This window comes from Anas platyrhynchos, chromosome 27, assembly GCF_047663525.1.
Source record: "Anas platyrhynchos isolate ZD024472 breed Pekin duck chromosome 27, IASCAAS_PekinDuck_T2T, whole genome shotgun sequence".
Taxonomy (NCBI): Eukaryota; Metazoa; Chordata; class Aves; order Anseriformes; family Anatidae; genus Anas; species Anas platyrhynchos.
In genome coordinates this window covers 7,397,776-7,404,386 of record NC_092613.1, presented here as the reverse complement: position 1 = coordinate 7,404,386, position 6,611 = coordinate 7,397,776, and positions in this window count along the sequence as shown.

Sequence of the window (6,611 nt, the reverse complement as noted above, 5' to 3'; positions counted from 1 at the left end):
TTTCTGCACGCCCAGTTGTGTGCTTCCTCCCAAGTGGGACTCAGCCTGCAGCTCCTCCTGTTTGTCTGCAGCTCCTGCCACCCTACAGCAGGGACCTCCCCACCCCAGGAACCACCCCCTTGTTTCTCCCAGGGCAGAACCGTGCCATCCAGCATATAAATCCCCCAGGGCAATCCTCACAAGCAGCAGCAGGCTCCAGGACATCTCCTGCCATAACACTGGGTCAAGCAGGAGGCACCAGATTAGCTTCCAAATCCTTCCCTTAAAAAAAAAAAAAAAAAAAAAAAAGAAAAAAAAAAAACACCCACCACCCAAAGCCAAAAGCTACCACTTAAAATTGCAGCTGATGAGAGGAGGGGCAGGGAGCAGCAGAGCTGTAAGTGGATGCGTTACGGAGATCAACCCCTCAGTCCCTAGACATTTCCTTTTCCCCCAGCTCGGGCAAGCCCTGATCACAGAGATGCTTTGTTTAGCACAGAGATGCTTTAGGGTCCGATCAGAAGTTACCACTCCACACAAGCAGCCAAAGTACAGGTGAGAGCTGAACCCATTAACCAGATCGATCCACCCCAAATTTCCCCAGTCCATGGCAGTTCCTGAGCACATCCTGGAGCTTAACGAGCGTAATGCCATGTGCCAAGGCTGCACGGAGCTCACCTCGGCAGGGGCTAGGGCTGCAGCAGCTAATTAGCCACCGGACTAACGAGAGCAGCAGCCCTACCTGCTGGGGCACCTCTGTGCTGCCCTCCCAGAGCTCGGCAGGGCAGGGCGCGCTTCCTCCTGTCTGAGCTGAAATGGCACTGGCTGCCTGCGCGCCCACCCTCACCGTGCTGAAGGGCAGTGACGACAGCTCACGCCCCTCAGGAGACACTCGCAGCACCTTTTGGTGCGTGCTGTAAGCTTACAACAACAGGAAAGGACAAGCCAGCAGCGATGCTCATCTGTAAATGCTTGAACTCGGGTCTGACTTTGTGCCGCTGCCGCGTCTCTGCGAGGGCTGAAGGTTTTTCTCCTGCCAGCAGCGAGCCGTGGCTGCCCAGCTCCCCGCCTGCACAACGCTGGAAATAAGGGTCAAAGAGCAGGATGGGATTAAAGCAAAGAAGATTATTCAGTTCCTAAACCACCCACCGGCCACCGCATGAAGAGCCGGCTGAGGGAGGATTTTACCCAAGGGCCCCAGGGAACGCCAGGCTGAGGGGTGAGGGAAAACCACGTTGAGAACCGCTCTGATGGAGGTGCTCAAAGCATTTAACCAGCCGGCCAGGTGGTGCAGAAGGCGGCCCTTCAGCAGAGCCTCAGAGGAGCAGAAAGGGAACCAAAACAGCACTCGTGAGAGGCTCGAGGACCCCTCCTCTCCCCACCTGTGCTCCCTGCAGAACGAAGCCAGCTCCAGCTCCTGCGCTGATGCCGCACGAGGGCCCGGCCGCGCTCCTCTTCCTCTCGCTGCTCGCACAGACCTGCGCCCAGGCTGGGTTCAGCTTTTCCCCAAGGTTTGTTCCGTCCCCACGCTGTGTCAGGAATGCTGGCAGGTGAGCGGGAGGAGGGCTGAGCCAGGCCAAAGGCATTTCAAGCCCGCCGCAGCAGCGTTCACGAGCGTGCAGGCGAATCTACTGGGAAGAGCTCTCTCATTTATCTTCATTACTGCTCCACCTACCATCAATTTACGACAGGCTTAAAAAAAATGCTGCCCCCTCTGCAATCAATCCAGGCCTCTCCCCCCTCGAGCTCCCAGAGCAGCGCAAGCTGGGAGGGACCCCAGTGCCCTGGGACTGGGGGTCGGCTGCTGATCAACATTTCTTCTTCCCCAGCAGAAACACTGCTTCTGGGCAGGTCTGTGGGCCCACCTGATGAACGATACCTCCACTTTGTCTGCTAACAGATCTCTTCCCTTTGCAGATACTCAGTGTTGTAAAACAAAGGAGAAAGAGCCCTTGAGGAGGGGCTGTCTTGCCTTTACTGGCTCTCCCCCTTCCTGTATCAGCACCGATGCTAAAACTGGATCCTTTATCACCTTAAAGAACAGCCCCAGCTGAGAGGGCAGCCCTCCACACCCACACCTGTTTTCACAGGACTGAACTCCGGGGCCTCACCGCCTTCCCTTTGTGCTCTTCTCCCCCCACATCAGAGGAGCAGAAACACCTCGCAGCAGGCAGGAGGCTCACAGAAGCACCTGGAGCAGCCGCGGGGACAGCCCAGCAGCTCGAGTCCATCCGGCAGAAGAGGCACGAGGCTCTTCTGCAGAGGGCTATGCGAGACCGTGCTCGTTTCTTGTTTATTAACGAGCAATTAGCAAAAGCACGAGAAGCACGATGCCCGAGTCAGGCCGCCAGTTAGCCAGAATTAACGTCCAGTGCTTGCGCAGGGAGACGGCCCGCTGGCAGGCTGAATGCAATGCAGAGCGCTGGACGTTTGTGCATAGGAGGCCTCCCGAAACTCCCCTTCAGTGCACTCATCTTCAGAAAGCAGATGTTTTCCATCTATAAAAGTTTATGAAGGCTGCAGTCTTGTCAGGGAATACTCGGTTCCACTCACAAGCCCCTCTTAAGTAATCTAAAACGTACAGGGAACCTTTTATGGAAGATCATGTTCTAATTATCTCCCAGTCAAAAGCGTGGCTGAACTCAGAAACGAGGAGAAGAAATTGCGAAGTGAGCTCCTGAACAAATTGCCTTCTCTGAAGAAGGACACACGGGAGGAGGAGGAGGCAGAGGACACCAGCACCACAGGACCTCCACAAACGCAGGGCATTGCCTGCGAAGTGAGGGGGCCTCAGCCCAGGCACCACCATCCTGCGGGATGGGCACGCTAAAAAAAAAAGATTGATTTGATTTCTGACCTACAGCAATCCAGAGCACCCACACCACTCAGTCACACCCCCATCCTAAAAACCCCTCGTCACAGCCACAGACCTTTCCTGCTCAGCATCACATCCATGCTCACACAAAGGCTTTTGCTCTCCTACCTGTGCCACCGACCTTTTCCCCCAGCGAGGGTGGTGTCTGGACAGCCACGCTGCCTGTAACAGGTCCACATCTCATGGACAGATTTATCGGGGCATTTTGACTAACGTTTGCATAACCTGTCAAGGTCTGTGTGGGAGCTTTCATATCCCTCATTACCGAACACGAGTCATGAAGGGCTGCTCCAGCTAGCAGCAGGGGATTACTGCTCCGAAATCGCAGCTGGTGAGTCACTGTGGGGGAATGCAATAGTCACATAGTGTCACACGTCTGTAACGGATGGCAGCCTGCAGCCAGATTAGAAAAGAAATCAAGAGGTTCTTTAGAGAAGAATCCGAGCTGATGGGGCTACAGTGCGATTGCACAATTCAATACATCCAGAGGAAAAGGAAAATGTCATTGACCAGACATAACCAAAGCAAGATTCCCAACAGAGAACTGAATTCAGCTCCACGGGAGCACCCTTCCTGTTACAATGATGTGGGTGTGTGCTGAGCATTCCCCAAAGATCGGGCTCACCTAGGTGCCTACCAAAAAGCAAGATGCAACAATCGAAGCTGGAAAAGAAGAGGAAAATGCCAAGCACGTGAGCAGCATCCCTGCTCCCTGTCTTCTCCCTGCAGCGCTAAGGGCTGGGGCGTGCAGAGCACACCTCAATTCGGAGGCTTGAGAAAGGGAAAAGGGAGCCAGGAGGCAAGAGGGCAGAGTCTGGAAGTGAAGTTGCCTTTATTAAAACTGGGTGGCATTCAGACCACAGGAGACTGAACACAGAAGCCCACTGCTAGTGCTACCGTCAGCATAACCTGGTGTTTAGGGGATATTTTCCCACCACCCACAGACCAGAACAGGGGGCACGTCACCAATGCAGCCTTCAGCTGCAGCAGAAAGCAGCAAGGAGCCTGCTTGTTCTTCTTCACAGCACATGGGAACGCAGGCACTGCTCCGAGGCTGGCAGAATATCAATCCCATCTGCTCTCGCTGCCCTTGCTACCACCACCATCCTCTGCTACGAGCACAGCACCGGCGCACATCTGCTCCCTGCCTCCACAGCTGGTCCCGTTCTGAAGCCTCAGCGCAGCTTCACGCGGCTCCCAACCACACACCCCATATATTAGTGGGCCGGGAGGTGCATCTCCCCTCAGCCTGTCATCTCTGGGCAGGGGGAAGGGCAACGTTAATTTATGGCTGTAAGACCCCCACATGTACGTCTCCTTTTCTCTCTCTCGTGTTTGGCCTCCCCAGCCTGCTGGCACAGGAGGCTGCTGATGCAGTTCGGAGAGGTGCAGGCACTTCGCTCGCCCCCCTCCCCCTGGAATCTTCCTCTCACTTGTGGTCCTTGGGATTCACCCAACGTTTTTCAGAAAAAAAAAAAAAAAAGAGGACCTCAAGACAAGTATGCATTTAATAAGCAGTGAGACAAATAAGCTCCAGTTATCCCAGCAGAATTACAACACCAGAGAACAATTTTCTGCATTCCTCTGAAGGCCTGAAGGAACCCAATTGCCTGCTCTCAGCCTAAATAGGTACCAGACACCAAGAGCTCCATAAGCAAACAGAGCCCTCAAAGTGCAAAAATGAAATAAGTAAAAAGCTTCACATTACATATAAACCAGCCGTTTGCACCTTGTTATTAATGGTCTTGACTATGACCTTTAAACCCCGCCTTGCTCAGAGTCATGGATCTACAAGCCTTGGCACCCTCGCAACAATTCCAGGACAAGGAGGCAGGAACTGAACGGGCCTGGCGGATGCTGGAGATGTGGCAAGGAAAGGCAGGGAACGGGAAGCCTGGGCCAGGAACCGCTCCAACGTGGCAACCAGGGCTAAGGGGTGACCACCTCCAGCACCAACTTATTGGCACAATTTGGTGACCACGGTTTGGGACACAATGGGGAGCTCTGCTGCCACAAACACACCTGCACACAAACCAGCAGTGCATGCATCTCTCCCTGTTTTCGGGAACACCCCAGAGCATACAAGTGTGACAGAGCTCATTACCTATTACCAGATAATTCTGAGGTGGTTTATTAGCACAACCAAACTAGAGCTGCTTCAGGCTGACTCTGTCACAGAGTTTTTATTAGCCTAACCTGCCTCACTGCTGCTTTAAGGGTTTGATTATGTTAATATTATAAACCAGTGGAAAGTTTTACCCTGGAAAGCTGTTCAGCACAGTCACCACCTCTGGAGGAGATGACCCTGCAGTGTAAGTGTCTGAAGAGTGCTCTGGAGGCATTGCCACGTGCCTGGCTCGCTCTCACCTCCTTCCCAGGAACTGGCACTGCAGATCTGGGTAGGACCAACCATGCCTGTCAGGGATTGGGTTGGGTTGGAACACTCCTCCTTGTGCAATGGGGCAGAGTTACAGAGCTTATTTGTTCCCCAGATAAAGTAAGCTTATAGGAATAATATACCTGATGGACACTTGTCAGGCTTAAAGGATTAGCATATCTAAATTACATCAAAGATCAAATAGTATTTGGTATTGAACTTGCAAAGACTTCACCTGAAGTACGCCAATATTACAAAGTTCTGCTTCAGTAAGGAAACAAATCGTGTTTGTGTCATCTCTCTAGATGCATATGCAATAAGGGCCCTGTCCACAAACACATTTAGATACTTTTCATTAAAATCAGTGGTAAAACTGGGCAAATTCACGTGAGAATTTAGTTGCCTAACTGCTTCAATAGCTTTACTACCTATGGTAACATTTCCCTCTTTCCTTCCTTCCTGTCCTCTTTGGAGATTACTTACACAGGAGAGGTTAGCAGGAAGAAATGCAACATTCCTCTACCTGGGCATCCTGACCAGAAGTTACTCTGGTGTGAGATGCTTTAAGACACTTGGAGCAACAACAAAAAAAATAATGTGCAAATTCAAATGCTGCCAGTATGAATCAGAGAGACTACAACTATGCTGCTTCATTGGCTACTCCAAATGAAAATTGGGAAGTCTACTGCATTACACACAACCTATAAAAAAGGGTTTGGGTTTTTGGTGTCTGTAAGGTTACCATAGCGCATGTTTCAGGGAAAACAGCCAATGTTTATCTGTCCTGAGTCATAACTGTCCTGTTACATAGATATACAAGCGACCTAACTGCACGTGGATCGATGTGGCATTGCTGTGGTATGCATCAGGTGGTAAGTCCCTGCTCCTAAGTGGCTACGGAATGTGGTTATAAGGCATGAACAGTCCTGCTAGGAAATCCTACAGAGAGCTCCTCCTTCCTCAAGAATTACTGGCACTTCTAGAAAGACAGGAAGATTTTCATTACATAGACTGTTGCCAGCTATACTTTCAGCCTAAGCCCATCCCCTTTCTGTTACTGTTATGTCAGGGGAGGACAGTGAAAGAAAGCAGCTCTTGGGATGATACATGGGAGGCACTGCTTCATTTATAACCCCACACAAATGCTGGAAAATGTTCAACTTTAAAAAGCATTAGGTTGGTTACCTTATGGGCCCCTGTGGACCAAGAAGTGAAATCGCATGAACACAAGGCATCTATTAATCACCACAGTGATTCCACAGCGAGAAACAACCCCGATGGCTTACACAACTGGGAAGAGTTGAGAAAACCACCTACTAGTAGTAAGGCACCTCAAAAACATCTTGGTAGCACCTTTCTGTAGGGCTCCTCTCTTGACTC